Genomic DNA, 27428 nt, shown 5'->3' with positions numbered 1-27428 from the left:
AGAGTACAGTCGGGCACAGTGGCACATACCTCTAATCTCAGCAATTTGGGAGGCTGAGCAAAAGGATTACAAGTTTGAGACCAGCCCCAGCAACTTAGGGAGAGCCTATCTCAAAATAAAAATAATAAGAGCTGAGTATATAGCTCAGTGGTAGCGTTTAAACTCCATTATGGAAAAAAGAAAAAAATAAATAAATGGAGTTCCTCTCTCACTACATTACTCTCTTCACTGTTCACATCGCCTTCTGAAGTTATGTATTCTGTATTATACAAATTAAAATTCTATAAAAATAAGAAGTAAGTTTTGATCTGTTTTGCATATTTGAATTTTAATCAGCATACCTAGAATTTTTTTTCTGGTACCCGGATTGAACTCAAAGACACTTAACCACTGGGTCACTTCCCCAGGCTTTTTATTTTTATTTATTTTTTTATTTTGATACTGGGTTTCACTAAGTTGCTGAGGCTGGTCTTGAACTTGACATCCTCCTGCCTCAGCTTCCCCAACCACTGGGATTACAGGCATGGACCACTGATTCCCAGCCAGAATTTTAATATGATACTGTACAATCTTTCAGGAGACCAGAGAAATGGAACTCCTACAAAATAAACATGTTTAGATTTTAGGGTTTTAGTAATTAATAATTTAGACATAAATTAAACCATGAAATGAGTGAACTAGAGAAAAGAATGACTTAATAGCAATTTTTCTAGATGGCTTTGTGCAACATAGACCTTAGTCAAATCTAATCTTAATCTAAAGCACTGCATAAAATAAGAATCAAATACAACTGTAAGACGTGAGCCTTATGAACAACCAGGTCTCTCTATGTTCATAAAACTCTATCAGATTTTACATCAGAACACAAATATTGGAGAATTATTGGAGATTAGTCAAGACTATGAACTTCTAGAGCTCAGGAGTAACTCCTTACTTTGTATTCCCTGGCATACACACAACATACACACACACGTGCACACACACACACACACACACACAATACAGGTTCTATAGTGTGTGTGATTTAAAAAGGGACAACACAGTGGAAATCCTCAAGAGTGCAGGGGGCTCCTCTTGACCAGGGGACTATGATTAAGGTTGAATTTAACCCCACCACCATCAGGAATGAGCTGCTTCTCAGCTACCAGATCTTCAAATTCATCAGCATTAAACTTGGTAAAGCACCACTTCTTTAATGTGGATATTCTGGAATCCAGCGAACTTGAAGTTGGCCCTGAATAGGACCTCAACCATATGTTACTCATTGTGCAGCTTTGTGCAGATGGACATGATGACTTAACCATTATGAATCCTGGCCACTGTGCCCTGGGGTTTCCCAAAGGCACCCTGCACACCAAATTGGAGCCTATCAGCCCCGGCACAGGATAGCATCTTGTTCATGCAGATGACATAGAAAGGGTAGAGCAGAACTTGGATTATGAAAGCCATCTTTGTTACAACTTTTTACAGTGTACTTGTTGACAGCCTCCAAGGCTTCAGAGAATAGCCGCTAGTATTCATTAGACACTGAGCGAACCACAGAATGGGAACTCATCATCTTCCACCTTTTTCCGCCCAAGGTCAAAAATGTTGATCTTGGCATCCAGGCCACCCCTGTAAAAATGAGACTTTGGGTTCTGTTTGTTCTTAGAATATCCGTAACCCTAACTATAAACTCCTTTTAAAGCCAATATTTTATTTAAAAATTCCTAATTAAAAAAAAAAAAGTCTTTGAGTGTTGTGGATATAGCTCATTGGTAGAGCACTTTCCTGGCATATATGAGGTCCTGGGTTCCATTTCCAAGACCACACACACACACACACACACACACACACACACACTCACACACTCACACTCAAATCATCTTTGCTCTACAGTACTGAGCGCTCAAATTTACTACATGTCAGAACAGTTTGGGTCTCACTATAGGCATGTTTACCAATGGGCACTTTGATCTTCAGTCATCAATTTGATAATACATTTTTATTTTCTCATACTTAGCCAATTATAGCAGGACACTGAGAAAAGTACCACTGTTTTAAACATTTCTTTTAGCTCAGGGAAGTGACTGATTAGGCACCCTCTGAATAGACCCTTACCTAAACACCACATGTAGGCAAATGCATGTATGCATTTCTTAATGCACTTTTCCCACTAGAAAACAAGCTCTTTAGGGCAAAGGATCAAATCATTTGGTAGACCAGTGTGCCTAGTGATATGCCTAGATTTAGAGATGTTCAATAAAATGTCTTTAATAGGTGACAATTTGTCATCTCTATACAGACTGCCTCTGTATTCTCCAAACATTAAATTAATGGGACGATAAATTGATAAGTGCAACAAAATACTAAAAAATATAGAGAGTAAAAACTACAGGTGAGAGTCAGGAACAGTCATTACCATTATAATATAAAAGAATATATGTACTTCTTTTATTATTATCATTCTGCTGATCAAAAAAATTAAAAATGATTTTTAAACGTATTTAACTGATTTATTGGTTTACTCAGAGGTAAATTAAATCTGTCAATACTTGGGAAAAATCCCAGCATTGGAAGCAATGGAAGAATGTCATCAAAATAGAAGAAATTGTGAAATTAATGTTTGAAAATGCAGATGTACCCAGACTAAAGAAAGATACAACTCTCACTCCTAACCACTAACTCACTGAACAATAAGAAAATTGAAAACTGGTTATAGAAACATGGCCCATAACTATAAATCTAACTCAGTTTCATTAAGCCCAAAGCAGAAAAACAATAAAAACAAAAACAATACAAATATTAATACTGCTACTACTAATTAATATAATGAAACTTAAAATAATTATACTAGCTCACATGTTATCAAGTGCTGCCTACATTCTAGGTGTGCTGTAAGTATATGTATTGTTATTCATGACTGAAAACCAGTCTATGAGGTAGAGGCTATTTCATGAATATGTTATAAATAAGGAGATTGAAATTCAAAGAGATAATTTGCCTAAGATCTCAGAGGTAATAACTAGTACAGGAAGATTAAATCTAGGCAAATCCTTTCTATTATTTCTCTCAGGTTGAATAGGTAATAAATACATATTCCAGACAGACCTTTAGATTAACAACTGATAGAAAGATAAGGATAAAATGATAGTAAAACATCTGGGGACTTAATTTTTTTTGGGGGGGGGAGGGTTATTTTGTACTATAGATTGAATCCAGGGGTTCTTTACCACTGAACTACATCCTCAGTCCTTTTATTATTTTATTTTATTTTTGTACTGAGGATTTAACCCAGGGACACTCTACTATTGATTTACATCCCCAGCCCTTTTTATTTGTATTTTGAGACAGAATCTTGCTAAGTTGTTTCAGGTCTTGCTAAATTGGTAAGACTGGCCTTGAACTTGTGATCCTTCTGCTTCAGTCTACTAAGTCCCTAGGATTACAGGCATGTGCAACCATGCCTGGCTTGTTTGTTGTTGTTGTTTTTGGTTTTGTTTTTTAAATTTGGAACAGGGTCTCTCTAAGTTGCTGAGAGTCTTGCTAAGTTGCTGAGACTGGCCTCAAACTTGAAATCCTACTGCTCCAGACTCCTAAATCGGTGAGATTAGAGGTCTGCACCACTATGTCCAGTCAGGAACTTGATTTTTTAAGACAGCATGCTTTTTGTTTTGGTAATAATTTCTGCATACAGCCCCAAAAGCTCAACTTATGAAAGAAAACACTGAAAAATTGGACTTCATCAAAATAAAACAAATTTCTACACTGTGAGAAACACTATTAAGAGAATTAAAAAGAAACTACAGATTGACAGTATGCATTTGGAAGACACATATAAAATTGAAGACATATCAAAAATATACAAAGAACCCATAAAAATATATATTAAGAAGACATACAATTCAATAAAAATGGAAACACACTCTGATAAGTTGATGATGATATATAATGGGGGCTGTGGCGGGGGGTGAGAGAAGAATGGAGCCCTTTTAGATTATGTAGAGGGAAATGAGAGGGAGGAGGAGGCAGGGATATGAAACATGGTGGAATGAGACAGACATCATTACCCTATGTATATGTATGATGACACGAATGGTATGAATCTACATCATGTACAACCATAGAATTGAAAAGTTGTACCCCATTTGTGTACAATTAACCAAAATGCAGTCTGTAAAAATAATAAAAGAATGGAAACACTTCTGACAGACACATCATCAAATAAGATATTTAGGTAGTACATGAACATAAGAAAAGATGCACAAAATTATTTTACATAATAGCATTTATTAGGACATTGCAAAATGAAAGGCACACTAAGATGTCACTACACACCTATGGGTAGTGACAAAATTTCAGTCAAAATGAGTGACTAAAACCCAGAATCTTATAATAACAAAATCTAGAGAGGACACCAGCAATAGGAACCCTTACTCTTCACTGGTGTTAAAGTGGTAGTTACTTTGGAGGAGAGTTTGGCTCTCACTTAGAAAACTGAATATACTTTAAACAATCCATTGATTGAGCTCCCACATATTTACTATTTGAAACTTGACCACACAAAAATCTACACATGAATTTTTATTGTCACTTTATTGATAATTACCAAATATTAAAATTCAACCATGCCAACTAAGTAGAATTTATCCCAGATATGCAAGTCTTGTTCAACATTCAAAGAGCAAATAGTGTAATCCATCAAGCTAAAGATCAAAATTTACATGATCATGTCAATAGATGCAAAGAATCTTGACAAAATTCAACACTCATTCATAATAAAAACTCACTGTAAACTAGGAAGAAAGGGAAACTTCCTCAATTTGATAAAAATTATATGTAAAAAAACCTACAACTAACATCATACTTAATGGTGAGAAAATAGAAACTGTCCCACTAAGATCAGGAACAGGCTGTCCCCTCTTACCACTGCTTTCCCGCATCACATTAGAAGTCCTAGCTAAAATCATAGGTATAACATGTACAGATTGGGAGGAAGAAATAGAGCTACATTTATTCACAGATGACATGGTTGCACATGTAGAAAATGCAGAATTATCAAAAATAACAAAATCCAGCCACTATTAAGTGGTTATAGCAAGACTGCAGGATACCTGACTAATATGCAAGAATTAACCACTTTCCTATGTGCCAACAATGGAAAAGTGGAACTTGGAATTAAAAACACAATACCATTTATATTAATACACCCTAAAATAAAATTCTTAATGTTTAATCTCACAAAACATACACAAATCAACATGAGGAAAACCATAAAACTCTGATGAAATAGATCAAAGAAGAACGATATACAAATAAATAATTTTTGAAAAAAGAACTAAATAGAAAAATATTCCCTGCTCATGGATATGAAAACTCAATATTGTCAAAGTGTTAGTTTTTCAAAATTTGATTCACAGATTCAATACAATCCCAATCAAAATTTCAGTAAGTCATTTTGTAGATATTGATAAACTGATTCTACAGTTTAAGTGGAGAGTTAAAACAGTATAATAACCAACACAGTAGTGAAGGAGAAGAACAAAACTGAAGACTGACATCATCTGTTTTCAAGACACAGTATAAAGTTGTAGTAGGCAAGTCACTGTGGTATTCCCAAAGAACAGAAAAACAGATCCAATATTTTCTGTTAGAATTGAGAGTCGAAAAATAGACCCACAAAAGAAAGTCAACTTATTTTTGGCAAGGGGGCAAGGGCAATACAAATGAGAAAAAAAATGGTCTTTTCCATAAATGTTGTTGTGCTATTAACATTAAAAAATGTGTTTTGTGCAGACCTAACACACTAAACAGAAATTAACTCAAAATGGATCACAGACTTAAATAACAATTCTAAAACCCTAAAACTCCTGAAAACTAACATGCAAAAAAAAAAAAATCTGGAAGCTCTGTGTTTGTCAATTACTTTTCAGATAAACACCAAAAGCATAATGCCTAAAGAGTTACAAATTGGTGCAGTCACTCTGGAAGGTAGTGTGGAGATTCCTCAGAAACTTGAAATGGACCCAACTTTTGACCCAGTTATCCCACTCCTTGGTTTATACCCAAAGGACTTAAAATTAGCATTCTACAGTAACACAGCCACATCAATGTTCATAGAAAGCAACTCAATTCACAATAGCTAGATTGTGGAACCAACCCTTCAACAGATGAATGGATAAAGAAACTGTGGTATATATACACAATGGAATATTATTCAGCCATAAAGAATAATAATATTATGGCATTTGCAGATAAGTGGATGGAATTGGAGAATATCATGCTAAGTGAAATAAGGCAAGCCCAAAAAACTAAAGGCCGAATGTTTTTCCTGAAGAGTGGAGAATGATACATAATGGGGGTGGGGATGTGGGGAGTGAGAGAAGAATGGGGGAACTTTAGACTATGCAGAAGGAAATGAGGGGGGGGGGGTGAAAACTTATGTCCACACAATCACCCTCACACATATTTATAACAGTTTATTCATTAAGAAAAATAGTGGAATGAGACAGACATTATTACCGTATGTACATGTATGATTACACGAATGGTATGAATCTACATCATGCACAACCATAGAAATGAAAAGAAGTACCCCATTTGTGTACAATGAATCAAAATGTAGTCTGTAAAGATAAAAAACAATTTATTAAAAAAAGGAAAAAAAGAAACAATAAGATGGAAACACTAAAGTTAAAAATGTCTGCTCTGTGAAAGATATCATCAACAGAATCAAAAGAAAAGTCACAAATTGGGAGAAAAACATTTGTAAATATGTGTTTAATACAGGAATGTTAACCAGAATGTAAGGAGAACTTTAAATCTCAACACTAAGAAACAAGCGACTAATTAAAAAATAAGTCAAAGACTAGCAGACACCTTACAAAATAAAATACACAGAGGGAAAGAAAATAGCATGAGAAGATACTCCACTTCATATGTCATCAGGGAAATGCAGGTTAACACAACAAAAAGACACTACTACATAACTGTTACAATGGCCAAAATTCAAAACACTGACAACAACAAATACTGGCAAGGATGTAGAATAATAGGAATTTTCATTGCTCGTGGGAATGAAAAGTAGTACAGCCACCTAGGAAGATAGATTAGCAGTTTTTTTGTTTTTGTTTTTGTTTTTTTTTTTACAAAACTAAACATACTCTTACCATAAAATCCAGCAATTTTACTTCATGTTATTTATCCAAAGGAATTGAAAACTTATATCCACACACTCACCCTCACACAGATATTTATAACAGTTTATTCATTATTGCAGAAAACTTGGAAGTAACCATAGTGCCCTTTGGTAGATGAAAAAAGAAACTGATAATTCAGACAATGAAATATTATTCAACACTAAAAAATGTTATTGAATCATAACAAAACACAGAATAAACTAAAATGGATATTACTACTCAGACAATCTGAAAAAGCAATATATTGTATGATTCCAATTATGAGACATTCTGGAAAAAACAAGGTTTGGAGGCAGTATAATTATCAGTTTTTTCCAGGGAATATGGGGGAGGAAAGGATGAATATGGAGAATTTTTAAGTCATAAAAAGTACTCTGCATAATGTTATAATGGTGGTACATGTAATGAGACATTTGTCCAATGCATAAAATGCATGATAACAAAAGTAATTCCTAATGTAAACTAGAGTCTTTGGCTGACAATGATGTGTCAATGAAGGTTCATCAATTGTAGCAACTACACTACTCTGAGGTGATCTTGAAGATTGGATAGATTATGTTTATGTTGTAACAGCAAACATATGGAAAAATCTCAGTACTTTCTCTTTGATTTCACTGTGTAAATAAAATGCTTTTTAAAAAATTGCTCTTAAAACATTTAAACATTCCTAAAACAAACAAAATATCCTTCTGTATATGACTGGGTATGAAACTTTTTCACATCTATATGTTGGAGTATTCTTCATCAATTAAAAATAAATGAGTTATTAATACACAACGAGGAGTAAGCATGCATGCATGTTACTAAGTGTTTCAAACTAAGATATCAGTTGAAAAGGTTTTATAGTATGGAATCTCAAGTATATAACAAAGAAAAATCAAAACTATAAAGACAATATAAAGAGCAGTGGTTGTTTCACTTAGAGTTAAATAGAAAAAAAATATGATTTTTAGGGCAGTGAAGCTATTTTGTTTAATACTTGATTGGTGTATGTTTGACATTATGCTTTTGTCAAAACCCACAGAATTTACACTGCAGAAAGTGAACTTCAACTTATGGAGGTTAAAAACAACATTGAGCAGATCAGAGCATCCCAGGAAGCAATGCACACTGTGACATGAGAATCTATTTGTATTACAAATAGATAAATTTTAGTCAAGAACATTGGAAGAAAAGTACTGACTTAAGTAACTTTCATAATGAGTAGTTTGTAAATCACATACAACTATGCACAAGCACTGTATTCAAATTGAAAAAATTGCTTCCCACAGCAAGCCAGTTTATCAATTCTGATATGGGTATACTATATATGTGTATACTAGATTTGAACAGTTAAGTAAATGACTGGTAGATGCTTGGAAGCTTTTTATCTCACTTTTGACCTGAGAATTTACAACTAAGAAAAGGAAAGAGACTATGTTACTTTGTGTGGTAAAGGATTAGAGTTGGTGATATCAAAATAAATCTATATTGAACTTAATAGATGCATATGTTACATATAAAAACATTTATACATAAGAATATGTTTACAAATGATTATATCTACACACAGAGAGAATGAAAAATTTCCATTGATATTGATGTGTCAGAAGTCAGAGGGACACAGGAGTGAAGTGAAAGAACTCCTAATGGCCAAAGTTGGTACAATTTGAGCAAATAATAATAATTTTTAAAATTTTTAGATTATACTCTAAAACCCCAAATGAATAGCCAAAAATCCATGACATGAATAAATTATTGAATAAGTAAATAGGAAAGAAGAGACACTTTTTTGGCAGAAAATTCCAAATACTTAATTTAGGTACTATGTCTTCAAGGATAAGAAGCAAAAATTCACAATTTATAAAGTGGAGGTTATGACTTTTTTTCTGAACCGTATAGAATAAAAAGGTATAAAAAGATTAACTTTACAGTGGGAAAGTCTGACAAACACAACCTCAGTCAGTGATAAACTATATTGCTGGTAGGAATTGTTGGTATAAGTAGATGAAAATCACACTTGAATCATCTGGTCTTCTTCCCCAAACCTATGACCTCAATTTAACCACAAGAAAATGACAGGCAGGTCCAAATAGAGGGGTCTTATGACATACTTGGCCAGTATACCTCACACTTGTCAATATATATTTTAAAAAATGTGTCTGTAAAAAAACATAGTGAATAGGAGCTTTCAAAAACAAGTAAATGTGTGGAGATATCCTGGATGGCATCCTATGATTTTATTGAAAAACTAAAGAAATAAAAATTAATTATGAGCTTTTATTAATAATAATATATCTCTGTTGGCTTATTCTTTGTAGCAAATATACTCTACTAATGTAAGATGTTAATAGGAAACATTGAAAAAGAGTATATTTGGAAACCCTACTAAAACCTCAATATTTCTGTAAATTTAAAACTGTTCTAAAATATAAAGTCTTTTTTAAAAGCATTAATTTTTTTCTCATGAAAACAGTCCATATAAATATATATATATATATTTATATACACCTATTCACTTTATATAATATCCAGAAAGACCCCAGAGTATGACAGTGCATTACTTCACTTGAATAAAAAGCAGCACCAATTATAGCCACCATACCAAATGTGGCTTCTTTGCTGGAGTAGTTTAATATAGCATGTAAATATTGATCTGGAAAATTCATTCTTCATTTCTTTATTTGAAAAAGAACATACTATGCTTTACTTTGGTCCCAATCCAAATGGAACCATCCTTGTGAGGTCAACCCTACCCACACCAGGCCCAATGCCCCCACCCCTCTTATGCCACCATATTGCACTCTTTTATTTTCCTTGTAACTTTGAAAAATACCCCCAATTCCCATTCATTTCCATAGTTTTTATCAGCTTTCCCTTTCCTATAACTTCATTATGACAGGTAGTCTGTGTTGTTCACACCTGTTCTTATAGGAGAAGCTTGATAAATATCTGTTCACCTCCAATGTCTTACAATCAGGCATTTACTCCAATATATAGGAAAAACTATATTAATTGCTTTCTTTGCATTGACTCATTAGAAATTCAATATATTCAAAACTAACTTTTTTCATTTTGTTGTGTTTTGCAGAAATTTTCAAAGGATGCTACTTCTCAAAAGCCTTATTTCTTTGGGCTCTGAGTAACTTAAGAATGTATAAATGCATTCTACTGTCATGTACAACTAATTAGAACAAATAAAATTTAAAAAAAAAAAAAGGACATCAGGAAAGGTTTGTTTGTAATTGGAATAAAAGAGTCATTTACTTTTGGCATGAAGATATGTAGTAACTCTCATCCTCAGGCATGATTTGGTCTGAATATATTTGAACAATGTGATCATCCCTGGACTACTTTCCTGTGGATGCTATAATAGATTACCACAAATTTGGTGACTTAAACAGAAAAAATGAATTCTCTCTCTTGGGGGCGAGAAGTCTGAAATCTAGATGAAGGGAGGATGACACTTCTCTTAAAGACTTTGGAGAATAATCTATTACTTTCCTCTTCCAGTTCTTGTGGCTGTTGGCATTCCTTGTCTTGTGACCACAACTCTCTCTCTCTGCTTCATTTTCACATCACTTTCTGTTCTATACTAGTGAATCTACCTCTAACCCTCTCTTAAAAGCATATGTGTGATTATATTTAGATTACATCAAATAATATAGCATAAACTCTTCATCTAAAGATCTTTAATTTGATTATGTATTTTGAAATATGTTAATATTATTACATATAATAATATATTTAACATATAAATTAGTAAGATTTATTTTCCTTCTTGATTATAAGGTAATATTCACAGATTCTGAGGAGTCAGGTCATTATCTCTGGGCCACCATTTAGTGAACTACAATCCCAACAGTAATTCCATCATACTATTACATTAATGCCATCATACCACTCAACATTGATGAATAGGAACTATGTCATACAATGAGTGCAGAGAGGAAAAACTGGATGATCAAGCAACGCGCTTGCATTCCTTTTAGTACTGTTTTTGACAGTTAATGACAAAGGCATCAACTCTGGTCTAAGAAGGGCTTAATGAGTGTGGGCTGAAATACCTAAGGAGCAAAGGTCTGGATCATGCAAACACGGGAGCCAAAAATTACCAGTGAATTTGCTTAGTGAGAGTCAGGGGAAACTAGACTGGATGGAGGATAGGAAAAATGCTTAACATTTCTGGCTTTAAAACCAATTCTAGCAGTGAAAGATGCAATTTAACCCTTTAACTTTCCATTTCTAAATCTGTCCAAGAAGAAAGATCCACTGGAATCCTGGGAGATTTCTCCATACCTTATTTGAGGAGCCACACAAGTGTGGACCCTGGTAGATTCTGATAAATGTTTTTGGTTATGATCTCAGGAAAACAAACAAACAAAAACCGATTTATGCCCCCAGTTGAAGGAAGTGGTGAGTAATATAAGACTAGATTGTTAACATTCTTTGCGGTTTGACTTGGTTAAAAAAAAATTGCCTTACCCAAACTTGGGTCTTTTTCTGAGGCATCCCTCGATTAAGCAGAGATGCTGATGTAAAAAAGCCCAATTGCCTTGCCCCAGTGGGAATGATCATGGTTTAATAACTCCTGTTAGGATCAATCATAATCTTCACTGGAACTACATTAACAGCTTTACATCTCCCCGTATTCTTAAAAGACAGTCTCTTCACTAATCTTCATCTCAGGATCTGCTTTCTGGGGAACTTCAAACCATAGAAACATTCAATTTTTATAACAAAAGTACAATTTTGACTTACAGGTTTACTCTAAAGTAAAAAGTTTGCTACTTCACTTTTTCCTCTCCGTTTATGTTCCAGAGTGCTAATATGACCATGGAATTTGGGATCTTACACTTTGTCATTCTGATTTTCCTTTCCCAAATGGTCACTCTGAAATTACTATACTATTTGAATTCATTTTTTTGTTTGTTTTTCTGTACGACTCACTATATCTTTTAGGTGTGTGAACATATTTACTATCCATGAGATTATTAAAGTCGTCAGAATATATAACATTGGAAGAGAATAACAAATTGGAAGAAAGCAGGAGAGAGACACACAGATCATAGAAATCATAAGAAAGAAAGTAAATCAAGGAATGAATATTGGAGAATTTCTATTTTTAGAAAATAGGATGAGAAATAAGAGAAACTAGTTGTTATCATTTGTGAAACTAAAGCCTCAGAGAGTAGTTTTCTATCTAAAGAGCTATCAATCCCCAGCATCTCTCTCACACACAAACAGCTAGATTGAAGAACTAATATGACAAATCAAAATCCTGATTTAAACATTACACAAAATGTGCATGTATTAAAATAGCATATGGTACTCCATTATGCACAATTTTGTATATTTATTTGCTAAAACAGAAATTCGTTTCTAAAAATTTTGAAAGCCAACATCAGAACTCCAGAAGTTAAGAATGAATGTGTGCAATATGTATGTGGCTGTACAAAACTATAATCTAAGGAAAATTATACTCTGGATTTTTCCAAAATTTTCTTAATTCCATATTATGTAGTTTGTAAAAGGAAAGTGAAGAACAAACATTTAGATCTGAGAAAAGGAAAAGATTTTGCTTGTGCTTTTATAATTAAAACTGGCATTTCCTGGTATTTTGAAATGAATAAAATAATCTTAAAATATTTACCAATTTAAATTTTACTAAGAAATCTATAATCTTTTTTTATCTTCTATTCCTTCACAATCCACTTTTATGGTCATTATGAATTCTCATTTATTTGTCTATTTTATAAACAGCACACTATATTTTAACCTTCAGAAAAAAATGACAAACATTCAGATTCTAATCCCCATAGGTATCTTTAACAACGAATCGAAATACAGTCTTATTAAAAAAGCACTAGTAAAAAATAACTTACTTTTTTATATACTAAATTGCATATTTTCCCTGGTTTCTTCTTTTCTAATAACATTTCTTGGGTAATGAACCCTGATGGTTCAGTGCTTCTATTTTACATTTATTCAGAGAAATCATTTTGAAAATACTAGTATGTAGTTAGGCTAATTAATGCATTTAGAGGTTATTATTTTAAATATCACTACCAGAATCAAAAGAGGGTCCTCTTCAATTCTATTGTCTATTTACTTTGCTTAAATCTTGACTGATAGGAGTCAATAAATTTGTACTATATTCTGAAAAAAAAAGGTGTGTCCTCTTCTTTCTGAACACTTCCCAAATCTCTTTTCTACTTTTATTTTACCTTATCATTTTAACTATTATGTATTTTATTTTTAATTGTTTCCTATGGAAAATTCTACCTCTTCCACTAGAACATAAGCTCTATGAAAACAAGAGAACAGTTTTGTTCCCTACAATTATACTTAGGAGAATAAAGATCAGCTTGATTTAAGCATTTTGTAAATACCTTTAATAAATGACATATTTCTACCATATGTTTAAAAAATATTATAATTAATTCACTTTTCTTTTTTATAGAGAATTCTGTATTATCATCATGGATACTTTCCAAATTCAATTAATGTTGAACAATGGGTATTGGCAGGAAAGACTGTGAATAATAATTTTATTCATAAAATTCTCATATATATACAAAACATTAATTTAGACTTGTGAGAATTAATTTTCCAATGTAAATTTAATTTGCATGAAGTTTAAGGAAATAAGAACTCTTCAAATTGTGGCAATACAAAAGTTATTTGAATAAATAGAATCACCCTTCAATTCCAAATAAGCTTTCATTAATGGGTTACCACAATTGAAATTATAATACTCATTAGATTAAGTGATTCCTTCTTTGGTATGGTTGTTTTTTAATAACAGGAAGAAAATAAGATTTTGTTAGTTACTAGTTTGCATAATTTATATACTTGAAATTTTTACAAATGCATTTAATTGCTCTGTGCAGCAGATTACTCTAGACTTTTCAGTTTAGTTGAAGTAACAAAGTAAATGAATTGGTGCATCACAGTCAATGATTACACTTGGTTGATTTATTATATTAATATAAATGAGCCTTAGGTTGCATTTCAACTTGGTTCTCTGAGATCATGACCAAATTACCAAATTGCCCACAAATTTCTCCAACTCAGTGCTCAGATCTCAAATTCATTATGTCTTGAACTAAATTTACTACTTATTTCCTTTCACTACCCCAAAACGCCTCTTTTCATGCTCTCTGAATTACAGATCACATAATAATTCACTCTAGGATCTTGAAAATCATAGTCTACTCTTTATTTTTTTATTCATCTTGTTGGTGTCAAATAATCATACAGGTTTTACCTACAAACATTGTTTTAAAGAATTCCATCTACAACTGAGGAAGTCTTCAACTTTTACCAGGGAAACTGCTATGACCCCTGAACTAATTTCCTGCATTTATTTTCTCATAACCCCTTGTCAACTGTTCATACTTCCTCAATATATATTTCCTCAAATGAAGAGTCTCATCAGGCCATGTCCTTGCCTAAAATTCTACACTGGTTCCTGGAAGCATACCAAATAAATAAATTCTTCACTGCCTCCATTCAGATAACTTTTCTAAACTACTATTGTCTGCCCTGTGCACTACATTTGATGGCTAATTATACATGTCAGTTTGAACGAACTAAGAGACGTCCATATTTCTGGACATGTTTGTTGGAGTGTTCCCAGAAGAAATCATCATTTGAATCAAGAGACTGAATAAAAATTTGACATCACCTATCTTGGTGGGTATCATCCAATCTGTGAAGGCCCTGATAAAACAAAAAGGGGGAGAAAAAACAAATTTGTTTTTTTCCTTAGATGGGGACATTCATTTTCTGCCTTCAAATGTCCGAGCTCCTGATTCTCTGGTCTTGAGACTGCAGAACTTTTGGCAGCATTTTCTTCCCCACCCCTTGTTTTCACAACTTCGACTGCAGACTGGGAGTTACACAATCAACTTCTCCAGTTCTTAAATCCAGACTTGGACTAATTGTGCCATGAGCTCTCCCTGTCCTACAGTTTTCATATGGCATATCATGAGACTTCCAGTCTTTCACAATCACCTGAGATAATTTCCACAATTTCTTTTTATAGATCTTTTAATGCTATTGGTTGTCTTTCACTGAAAAAACTGGACTAAGACACTAAGTATCTTTATACATCATTCTCTGTTTCATGCATATTTCTGTTGCATGGAATATCTTTTTCCTATTATTATGCTTAGAACTTTTTATGACTGGTATAGTAAAAGTATCATCATTTAGATTTTTTTTCAGTATTGGGGATTAAATCTAGGGTCTTGTGCAGGCTATGCAAGTGCTCCACCACTGAACTATATCCCTAGTTCTTTTCATTTTTATTTTGAGACAGGATCTTGCTAAGTTGCCCATACCAACTATGAACTTTGATCCTCCTGCCTCCTACCTCTGGAGTCTCTTGGATTACAGGCGTGTACCCCATACACAGCTTCAACGATTCTTCAAAACTTCCTTCAATTGTCCTTGAATTTTTCCAGTGAGTTGCTCCTGTATCAACCTTCTATATACCTCTGTTTCAGAATTCATTAAGCTGCACTGTAATTACATGTCAATGTATCTGTTCAACTATGTCAGAAACGATATTCTCTTGTCTTTGTCTTCCCTGTGCCTAGTATAGTACCTGGTGCATATATGTAATACAATTTCATAATTTCTACAATTGTAGAAATTCAATTTCATAATTTGCATTTGATATTTTGCACATTTTCTATCATTTAAGTTAAATTCTCTGTTTGGTGATACAGTGTCATATCTTTCATTATCTCTTAGATATGGTTTCCTTTAGGACTTACATCTACTTATGGTATCTGGTTTGAAATATCTGTCTGCTAAGTCTGACATCTAGTCCTTCTCAAAGACATTTTTATTGCCTATTTTATCTTATGTATGGAGCACACTAACTTGTTTTCTTTCATAGTTCATAATTATTCTAGGCAGTTTGTTATGGCAACTTCCAACCTACACCCCCTATAGAGCTTGATGTTTATTTTATTAATCATTGCCTGGACTATTTCAGATATGGTTCTATGTCTCCTTCTGTGTGTAGCCTTTGATATCATTCTTCAGAAGGCATACAGCCTTAGCACACACATAGTTGCTTGAGATTTAATAGATTTTCTTGAATTCAAAAGTGTTTGTGTTTACTCCATGTCCTAAGGACAATTTAAAGAGACTTAAAATGGTTGGAGGCCTTTGTAAGAATTCTCACAAATTATAGTTGTTTTTCTCAGAAAAGGGCCCATGGGGTTTTTGATGGTGCTATTTCAAAAATATCTTTCATGTGCTCTCTGACTTTACTATAAAACATTTTAGTATGTTAATAAGAAAAAAATATATTTTATTTATTTAAAAAAATTTGTTGTAGAAAACTTGCCAGGTCTGTGGATATCAACAGATAAAAGTTCTATATTTGGTCAGATAATAAATGTTACTGACTCTTAAGAATTTAATTTGCTAAGTGATCTTTGAATATAAGTATTTGCCATGTTTTGAAATTTCTAATAAAATAGCTTTACCTTCAATACACTGTAATAGATGATAGTATGGACATGGGGTAATTCATGGTGAGAGATACTTCTTATGTTTGTTTGTATTATTCTATCTCAGTGTTAATATATAATCAGTGTATGTTATCAGATAATTAAATTATAAATGGAATAATATACAAGAGAAGAATTTGGATTTAATATCCAATATTCAGTGTTTGAAATAAAAACTTAATTATGGAATATGATCAAATGCAACAGGAAAAAATTTTAGACTTCTTTTTTTTTTTTTAGAAAGACATATTCAAGAGTTAAATTCTCTTAAAATGTAAAACTCCACCTCACTTATCACCCATAATCAAAAGTCACAGGTGATCAGTGGGGCTAAGATCAGGTAAAACCTCATGTTTGGGAGATCTTGAAAAGCAAATGTTCTTAGTTACACACCTGTGTCCATAAATGGCTTCTGTGAAGGACCAAATAGCTCCAATCTCGTTTGCCATCTCTCAATCACTATGAGCATACTTCCTCCCAGATCACAGATAAGTCTCCCATGATGTACAGGTTTTATACAGCCCACAAGGGTACAGCATAGATCTACTTATATAATAAATGAGTATATCCTGAAGAGTATTTTATGGGACACTAGTTACATCACTAAGTAACTGAAAAATGACTTTTCTGAAAATAAGTTTAGGGAAAAAATATCATCTATTACAGCCTACTTTTAAGATATTGAAAATCTTCACTGGCACAATACTTTCTGGAATGTAAGTCCTATAGGCAGTGAAGCCTATATTTCATTGTATCTTAATAAATGTGTTTTACATTCTATTGACCTAAAACTCTTTTTATAGCAAATATTAAAGTCTCTGGAGTAATATTTTCTTTATGTGCTTGGGAAAAGCTCTACTACATATATTGGAAGTTTGAAACACATTTGGTTATTTTATTCCATGATTAAAATATGTCAATTGAATGTTACTTTGTGCGAAACGTGAATAAGGTACTGAGTATATGATAACTGTGTCCTAAATTGAAGCAATATCTATTATTATAAATGAGTATGATCATAATTTATCCATGTTTATCTTATAAAATTAAACTTCCATATTCTCTATGTACTCCTCTTAACAAAGAAAAAATTTTCAATATGATTATGAATGTTGTCTGTGAAGGACTGAAGCTGTCAATACAAAATTAATATTAAAATTTGAAAATGTTTTATTACATACATATTTGTGAGAAACTCATTTGTAATTAGTGCTATCACAAGAATATTTACATTAAGTTTAGAAATACATCTGATTCGGGGTTCAAAGTGCCCTTCATTGCTAAGAAAGAGAAGTAAAATCTCACTTGATGAAATTCTTCATACTATTTCACAGTGTAGAAAGAAAATTTAGGAAACTCAAAGTTACATATCAGTGTGACCAAATGATAAAAGATGCAGTTGTAAATGGCATTTTGCTAAAATGCTTCTCTAGATTTTTAATTTTTTTATTTGTACATTTTAGTTTTACATGACAGTAGAATGTATTTTGACATATCATACATACGTGGAATATGACTTCCTATTTTTGTGGCTGTACAGAAAGTAGAGTTACACTGGTCATGTATTCATATATGAACATAGGACAGTTATGTCTGATTCATTCTACTGCTATTACCATTCCCATCCTCACTCCCTTCCCCCCACTTTGCCCTGTCCAGTCTGGTGAACTTCTTCTCCTTCCCCCAACCACTGCCTATTCTGAGTCAGCATCTACATATCAGAGAGAACATTCTGACCTTTGGTGTTTGGGGGATTGGTTAATTTCACTTAGCATGATAGTCTCCAGTTCCATCCATTTTACTGGAAAATGCCATAATTTCATTCTTTAAGGCTCAGTGATATTCCATTGTGTGTATGTACCATATTTTCTTTATCCATTCATTTGTTGAAGGGCACCTAGTTTGGTTCTATAACTTAGCTATTGTGAATTGAGCTACTGTAAACATACATGTGGCTGTGTCACTGTACTATGCTGCTTTTCAGTCCTTTGGGTATAAACCAAGGAGTGGGATAACTGGGTCACGTGGTTCCATTCCACGTTTTCTAAGGAATCCCCATACTGCTTTCCATAATGCTTGTACCAGTCCCACCAGCAATGTATGTGTGTACCTTTTCCCCAACATCCTTGCCAACATTTATTGTTACTTGTACTCTTGATAATTGGCATTCTGACAGGAGTGAGATAGAATCTCAGTATAGTTTTGATTTGCTAGAGATGTTGAACATTTTTTCATATATTTGTTGATCAATTTTATTTCTTCTTGTGAAGTGTCTGTTCAGTTCCTTATTCCATTTATTGATTGTTGTTTGATTTTTTTGATGTTAAGTTTTTTGAGTTCTTTATATATCCTAGAGATCAATGCTCTATCTGAGATGCTGGTTGCAAAGATTTTCTGTCATTCTGTAAGCTCTCTCTGCATGTTCTTGATTTGTTTCCTTTGCTGTGAAGAAGCTTTTCAGTTTGATTCCATCCCATTTATTGATTCTTGATTTTACTTCTTATGCTTTAGAAGGATTTTTGAGGAATTCAGTTCCTAAGTTGATATGATGGAGTGTTGGGTCTGCTTTTTCCTTTAGTAGGTGCAGGATCTCTGGTCTAATGCCTAGGTCCTTGATTCAATTTGATTTGAGTTTTGTATGGGGTGAGAGATAGAAGTCTAATTTCATTCTGTTATATATGGATTTCCAGTTTTCCTAGCACCATTTGTTGAAGAGGCTCTTTTCTCCAATTTATGGTACCTTTTTCTAGGATGAGATAACTATATATATGTGGGTTTGTCTCTCTGTCTTCTACTTTGTACCATTAGTCTACATGTCTGTTTTTCTGCTTATACCATGTCATTTTTGTTTCTATAACTCCGTAGTATAATTTTGCAGTTTGTTATTGTGATACCTCCTGCTTCACTTTTCTTGCTAAGAATTTCTTTGTTGTTCCTAGTTCCCTTAATTTTCCAAATGAATTTTATGATTGTTTTGTCTATTTCTATGAATAATGTCATTGAGATTTTAATAGGAATTTCATTAAATCTGTATAATGCCCTTGGTAGTATGGCCATTGTGACAATATTAATTTTGTCTATTCAAGAACATGGGACATCTTTCCATCTTCTAAGGTCTTCTTCAATTTCTTTCTTTAGAGTTCTGTACTTTTCACTATAGAGGTCCTTCACCTATTTTGTTACATTAATTCCCAAATATTTTATGACTTTGAGACTATTTTGAATGGAGTAGTTTTCCTAATTTCCTTTTCAGTTGATTTATCACTGATGTATAGGAATTAAAATGATTTATGAGTTTAATGTAATATACTGCTACTTTGCTGAATTCATTTAAGAGCTCTAGAAGTGTTCTAGTGGAAGTTTTTGAGTCTTTTAAATATAGAATTATGTCAATAGCAAATAAAGATAATTTGAGTTCTTCTTTCCTATTCATATTCCTGTAATTTCTTTCTTCTAAGTTCGCTGGCTAGAGGTTGCAGGACATTGTTGAATAGAAGTGCTGAAAGAGGGCATCCTTGTCTTGTTCCAGTTTTTAGAGGGAATGTTTACAATTTTTCTCCATTTAGAATGATGTTGGCCTTGGGTTTAGAATAGATAGCTTTTATGATGTTGATGTTCCTACTATCCCTACTTTTTCTAGTGTTCTGAACATGAATGATGCTGTATTTTGTCAATTATTTTGCCTGCATTTATTGAAATAATCATATGATTCTTAACTTTAAGTCTATTGATGCAATGAATTACATTTATTGATTTCTGGATATTGAAACAACCTTGAATCCCTGGGATGAACCCCACTTGATCATGGTGCACTATCTTTTAAATATGTTTTTGTTTGTGATTTGTCAGAATGTTATAAAGAATTTTTGCATGTGTGTTCATCAGGGATATTGGTCTGAAGTTTTCTTTCCTTGATGTGTCTTTTTCTGGTTTTGGTATCAGGATGATACTGGTTTCATAGAATGAGTTTGGAAGTGTTACCTCCTTTTCTATTTCATGGAATAATTTGAGGAGGATTGGTGTAAGTTCTTTTTTGAAGTTCTGGTAGAACTCAACTGAGAATCCATCTGGTCCTGGACTTATCTTTCTTGGTAGAATTTTGATGATGTCTTCAATTTTGCTGTTGAATTGATCTGTTTAAATTGTATATGTCTTTCTGATTCAATTTGGGTAAGTCGTATTTCTCTAGAAATTTGTCAATGTCTCCAAAATTTCCTATTTTCTTAGAGTATAAATTTTCAAAATAGTTTTTGATTATCTTCTGTATTTCATTAATGTCTGTAGGGATAATTCTTTTTTCATCACAGATTTTAGTAATTTGAGTTTTCTCTCTCTTCATTAGTGGGGCTAAGGGTTTATCAATTCATTTTTTTCAGTCACGACTTTTTGTTTTGTCAGTATTTTGGATTGTTTCTTTTGTTTCAGTTGCATTGATTTTGGATCTGATTTTGATTATTTACTATCTTCTTCTTCTTTTGATGTTGATTTGTTCTTTTTCTATGGCTTTGAGATGTAAATTTAGGACATTTATACATCGACTTTCTATTCTTTTAATGAATGAGCTCAATGCTATGTACTTTCCTCTTACCACTGCCTTCATAGTGTCCCAGAGATTTTAATACATTTTATTGCTATTCTCATTTACCTTTAAGTACTTTTTTTATTTCATCCCTGATTTCTTCTGCTATCCATTGGTCAATCCATTGGTCAATCAATTGTATATTATTTAGTATCCAGGTACCAGAGTACCTTCTATTTTTTTTATTTCATTATTGGTTTCTAATTTCAGTGTATCATGATCTGATAGAATGCAAGGTATTATCTCTATTTTTTTGTATTTGCTAAGAGTTGCTTTGTGGCCTGAAATATGGTCTATTTTACAGAAGAATCATGTGCTGCTGAGAAGAAAGTGTATTTGCCCATGGATGAATGAGATATTCTATATAAGTTAAGTCTAAATTATTAATTTTATTTATTAGTTCTATACCTTCTTCATTTAGTTTTAGTTTAGAGGTTCTATCCAGTGTTTATAGAAGTGTGTTAAAATCACCCAGTATTATCATGTTGTGGTCTATTTAATTCTTCAAATTAAGAAGCATTTGCTTGATGTACATAGATGTTCCATTCTTTGGGACATAAATATTTGTGGTTGTTATGTCTTGCTGATATATAATTCCCTTCACGAGAATGAAATTACTTTCTTTGTTCCTTCTGATTAACTTTGGTTTGAAGTTTACCTTAACTGATATGAGGATAGAAACTCCTGCTTGTTTACAAGATTCATGAGAATGATGTGTTTTTTTTCCCATCCTTTTACCTTCAGTCTGTATATGACTTTGTCTATAAGGTGAGTCTCTGGGATACATTAGATTGTTTGGTCTTGCTTTTTAATCCAACCTGCCAGTCTATGTCTTTTGCTTGATGAGTTCATGCCATTTATATTAAATGTTATTATTGAGATGGGAGTTGTATTCCCTGTCATTTTGGTTTATTTCTGGTTTTCAATTTGAATTTGAATTAGTTTCTCCTTTAATTGACTATTCTAGTATAGTTCCTCCCTTTGCTGTTTTTCACTTTTATTTTTCATTTCTTCTTAAAATATTTGATTGAGTATGTTTGGTAGAGCAAGGTTTCTAGCTGTGAATTCTTTTAATTGTTTGTCATGGAATGCTCTTATTTCATTGTCAATTCTGAAGCTTAATTTTGCTGGGCATATTATTCTTGGCTGGCATCCATTTTCTTTCAGAGCTTGATATATATTATTCCAAGACCTAACTTGAGGGTCTGGGTTGAGAAATCAACTGAGATCTAAATGTTTCCCTCTAAATGTGATGTTCATTTTTCTCTGGCAACCTTTAAAATTGTATTCTTATTCTGTATATTAGGCACTTTCATAATAATGTATGGATCTGTTGCAATTTTGTATACTTGGGGTCCTGTAAGCTCTTGTACATAATTTTCCATTGCATTCTTAAGTTTGGGAAATTTTCTGATATTTCATTGAAAAAATTATGCATTCCTTTCATTTGTACCTCTGAGCCTTCATTTATTCCAATAAATCTTAAATTTGGTCTTTTCAGGTTATCCCATATTTCTTGGAAGATCTGTTCATGGTCTCTTAACACATTTTCTCCTTGGTAAACTTTATATTCAAGATTATATATTTTGTATTCATTGCCTGAAATTCTGTCTTCCAAGTGGTCCAGTCTATTAGTGATGCTTTTTATTAAATTTTCAATTTGGTTTATTTGATTCCTTCATTTTGAGTATTTTTTCTTAATTTTTTTTTCCAAAATCTTTCTTTATTTGAAGTGATATTTCACTTTCTATATTTCCTCTCTGATGTCACTCATTACATTGTTCTTTACCTTGAAGATTAATTTATTTATGTACATTCTAAATTTTTTCTCTGACATTTCTTCCACTGTGTTGGTGATGGATTCTGTTATTGAAGCATCTTGGTTTGTTTGGGGTGAATTGTTCCTCTGTTTTTTTCATGTTGTTTGTGTATCACCCATCTAACACTATGGATGGGAGGCAGTGGAGTTTCTAACCTATAGACTTATAGTGTCCATGAAGGTTTCCAGTATCTCACTGTTTAGGGGGAGACAAATAATAACAACAACCAATGCAAACAATATACAGCATTAAATCAAATAATTCCTATTATGATATCTACAAAATTTTCACAATTAACAGAAATGTTATGTCAAGTTATTCTCAACAATAATAACAGTAAGTTTGCACAAATGATTTACAATTTCAAAAAGAAGTGATGTAGGATATGATGATTATGAGGGAGGAGGAGGGAGAATGGAAGTTAAAATATTAAAGGAAGAGTGAAAGAGATAATAATAGAGATTGGCTGTTAGCAGAATAAAAAACAGAAAGAGATTCAAGGGAAACAGAGAAGTGAAAGGAAAAGTAAATATAAAGTAAAATCTTTAAAAATTAAAAATACAAAACAAAACTGATATATAGTAATTAACCTTCCTAGTTCTCAAAAAACTGATTCATGAAAAATAACTGGTATCAAAAATGGTAGAAATGAGAAAAGAATAAGAAAAAACAAATATGGATATGGATGAATATCCATGAATCATCAAGGTCACAATTAAACAGAGAAAAGCAAAAAGAAAAAAAGAAAAAGAAAGAAAGAAAAAAAGATATTGATGAAAAGTTAAAAATTGTTTCCATAGTTCAAAAGATTCTCAGCTTCCCTTCTCAGCAGTTACATGGGGTTGTCTGGAATATGATGCTTGGTCCACCCTCAGGGTGAGGTCCCTAGCGGGAGAGAAGTAATCTCATCCCTGGAGGCGGTGGTTAGGCTTAGGTAGGTTCCTGGCTCTTAGCTGAATGCCAATTGGTGTGGAGATTCTAAATCAGCATACCTTCAGGGCCCAGAAGTTGCCAGTCCACAGTGGAAGACTGTAACCTAGGATTTCCCTTGGATTCCATTTGTGTGGTGGAGGAGTCAATTCTTAGTCCACTATATTCACCTGCAGACCCCAAGTTTTCTTGTCTTGGTTCCAGTCTCCAAACTCAGGGTCTCATTACCCTACCATTTCAAATTCTCAGTAAGGCATCAATCTATCAATGGGTCATGCAAGCAGCCAGATTAGATGGGGAAGGGCAGCAATAGGAGGGTTTCTGCAACCAGTTGTCCCCTGTGTAAACCTCTTTCTATGTTTAATTATTGCCTGGTCACTTAGGCACACTCTATGTTGTGCAGTGTTGGTTTGCTCCCTGTATTTCCCTCAGCTGCTGGTCCCCACAACTCAGCTGCAAAATGGTTTCTTCCTCTGCCCTCCATACACTCCACACACCACCAAGAGAGATGCAGTTTCTTTCCCATACAAGGCTATTGTGCAACAAACCTTTTAGTTCAGTTAGGCAGTATCATTAATCTCTAAACTCTGTACCTAGACTTGCCTCAATCCTCCTAAAAACGCAGATTCCTTTAATTCCCTTATCCGTTCACTGTGGTTGCAGAGGAACTGCTCTGGCTTATGTCAGAGATTTCTTCCTTATTTTATTACATACAACCTCCTGAGCACTTGATCTGCTTTTGAGTGTCCAATATTAAATTCTGGTAAAGTCCCCCCTGCCTTTTTTTTATTCACCCACCTTGCTGAGAAGCTGCCTGTCTGCTTTCTTGGTTTCACACTGTGGAGCAGTCAGGAAGGCAACCTGCTCTATTCTACCACCTTGAAACCTACTCCCCTCTAAATTTAGATTATAATTTTAGAAAAGCCATTAAAAACACATTTATATGGACATATCAGTTCTTAAATATTAAATCTTAACTTATGCATGCTACATGTATTTTTACTTTTTGAAACTCTTAATCAGCCTGGAAGGTAATATACAATCATACAAAACATTCCAACAAATCAACCCGCCTACCTATTAGATAATCATGCTCTGATATCTTACAGAGGAAACTACTGGATCCTCAGAAATCCTATGTATTAAGGATGATCAGATTTAGAATTGTATGATGAATCCTAGTTCCACTTACATTTATGGAACTCAAAGTTAAAACTTCTCTATCAAATCATTTAATTCTGAAATGGTAGGTAATATAATAAATAGGTAATATAATAAATCTCTACCATTATACCTCTAGTTTGTTTGATGTCTCTGAAGTTGGCTCCTATTTCCTTTGCCTTAGCATATTTAGCTTATACCACTTGTTATTTTTTTAGTCTATATAAAACTTGCTACTATTTGATTCATTCATGTTGATCCCAACTGGGTAGCACACTGATGCTTTTGGTGCCAAGACATTTGACTAGTTTGTGAATACCACCAATTAACAAGAAATCATGAGCAGAAGACACAACAAGATTTTCTATAATAAATAATGTAGAATTAGATATGAGGTTTTATGTGTTAAAATAATCTTATTCATTAATATGAGAATATCATTCCTCTGGTGATCAGAGGCTAAAATTGAATAGATCGTGGAATATTGCAATGCAGTAGGAGAATTTATTTTGCCATAAAGGAGCCTTGTGAATGTATACTTTAAACCTACATCTTATGATGTTTCAGATATTGGTGACAAAAAAAAAAAAAAAAAAAAAAAAATCTGTGAACCAGGACTCAGTGCTTTGCTAACCCTGGATCCCAGTGGGTTAAAGGCTTTAAAAATTGGAATCCTGTTTTCAGGTACAAACTTATTTGTATAAAGAGCCACCATGCTCTATAATCATAATTATCAGTAAGTATTTATTAAATACTACAATGTTCAGGTTTCCATTTAACTGGAAAGATTGGATCATTAAAATTCATTTTGTATAGTGGATTGAAATAAAAATTATTTTTAAATTAAGAAGAGGGCTGGGGAGATAGCTCAGTTGGTAGAGCACTTGCCTTGTAAGCACAAGGCCCTGGGTTCGATCCCCAGCACCCAAAAAAAAAAAAAAAAGTGCGTATAAAATTAAGAAGAATTTAGCCAGACATGGTGGCACATATCTGTAATACCAGGACTCAGGTGCTGAGGCAGGAGGACCACAAGTTTGAGGCCAGATTCTGCAACTTAGAGAGACTCTCAGTAAATTATTGAACTCTGTCTCAAAATGAAAAATAAAAAGTATTTGTTTCAAAATGAAAAATAAAAAGGACTTGTCTCAAAATGAGAAATAAAAAGGACTTGGAATGTAGGCTCCTGTACCCCCCACATATATATAATAAAATGTTATTATATATATAATAAAATCATTATATATGTTAAAAATTTTGGGGGGATCTTCTAGTCCTTCTATAATGGATGGTGTATAGAAAAAATTATAATTTTATCAACATAGCTGTGTAAGAACATCTGCTAAATTTGGAAATCCACTAAAAGAGAATCCACAGTGATTAGTGTCTCTTTAGGAGAGCAAACAACCATCAGCACAGCTGAGGAAACATCATAAAACTGAGATGCATGGCACTTTGATGAAGATATTTCCAACTGCTAAGGTTTTGTGTTCCTTTGGGACTTGCTAACAATTATTAATGGTTAACATTCTTTCTTTTTCATTATTCTTTGACTGTGGCCCTTCTCCTAAAACACATGGCTCCCTCCATTGCTGCTCCCATTCTCTAAGGGTTAGGCAGGGACAATGTAGGTGCTGAAAACTGAGTGTCATTAATACTCTCTGTGTGCTCTCAGAACAGATGGTATGGTTGAACGCAGCTCTCTTGGACTATTTGTGCTGTTATGATTGAATAATGCAAACTGAACAATTTATAAAGACCAGAAATGTATTTCCTCACAGTTGTGGAGGCTGGAAAAATCAAGATGGAGGCTCTGTTTATGGAGAGGGCCTTCCCGCTGCACGATCACACAATGGAAATCTGAAAGGGCAAAGAGGCAGAAGGGGTTGAAATTGTACTTTTATAACTGTAAGTGCAAAAGGATGGAAAGCAGGTCTCCACGGATTCACAGAAGGCTTTATTCCTTCACGGACTCCAACGCCAATGGGGCCCATTTTCCGGATGGGAAAATGGCCATCAGTTACAGAGGGGATTCTGGTTTTACAGGGTGCAATGAGGATGATGTAATCATTGGAAATTGTGTACGTGCAGTTTTGACAATCAGGGGCTAGTTGTACAGGTTAAAACCAGACCCCAAGGCATGAGTATTCAAATCTTGTCCATTGTCATTCAGGACTAAGTTGTCATGGGGAAGGCCAAGGTTTAGGGCATGGCATTCCATATCTGCCACTTTCCTTTGGGGTCCATTATC

General features: G+C 33.4%; 1 long non-coding RNA gene and 1 pseudogene across 2 annotated transcripts in view; one reads left to right on the top strand and one right to left on the bottom strand.

Annotated features, from left to right (window-relative positions):
* Positions 1 to 27428, top strand: part of LOC306657390 — a 1092042-nt gene that overhangs the window by 219126 nt on the left and 845488 nt on the right. The gene's annotated exons all lie outside the window — the stretch shown is intronic.
* LOC306654195 (large ribosomal subunit protein uL16-like) lies at positions 1053 to 27171 on the bottom strand (annotated as a pseudogene). The gene is made up of 2 exons: positions 27076 to 27171; positions 1053 to 1646 (listed from the first exon to the last, which is right to left on the bottom strand). The product of its transcript is annotated as a large ribosomal subunit protein uL16-like (transcript).

This window comes from Sciurus vulgaris (assembly GCF_902686455.1).
Source record: "Sciurus vulgaris genome assembly, chromosome: 1".
NCBI lineage: Eukaryota > Metazoa > Chordata > Mammalia > Rodentia > Sciuridae > Sciurus > Sciurus vulgaris.
The sequence above is the reverse complement of the archived record's forward strand: the minus strand, read 5'-3'. Positions and strand labels throughout refer to the sequence as shown.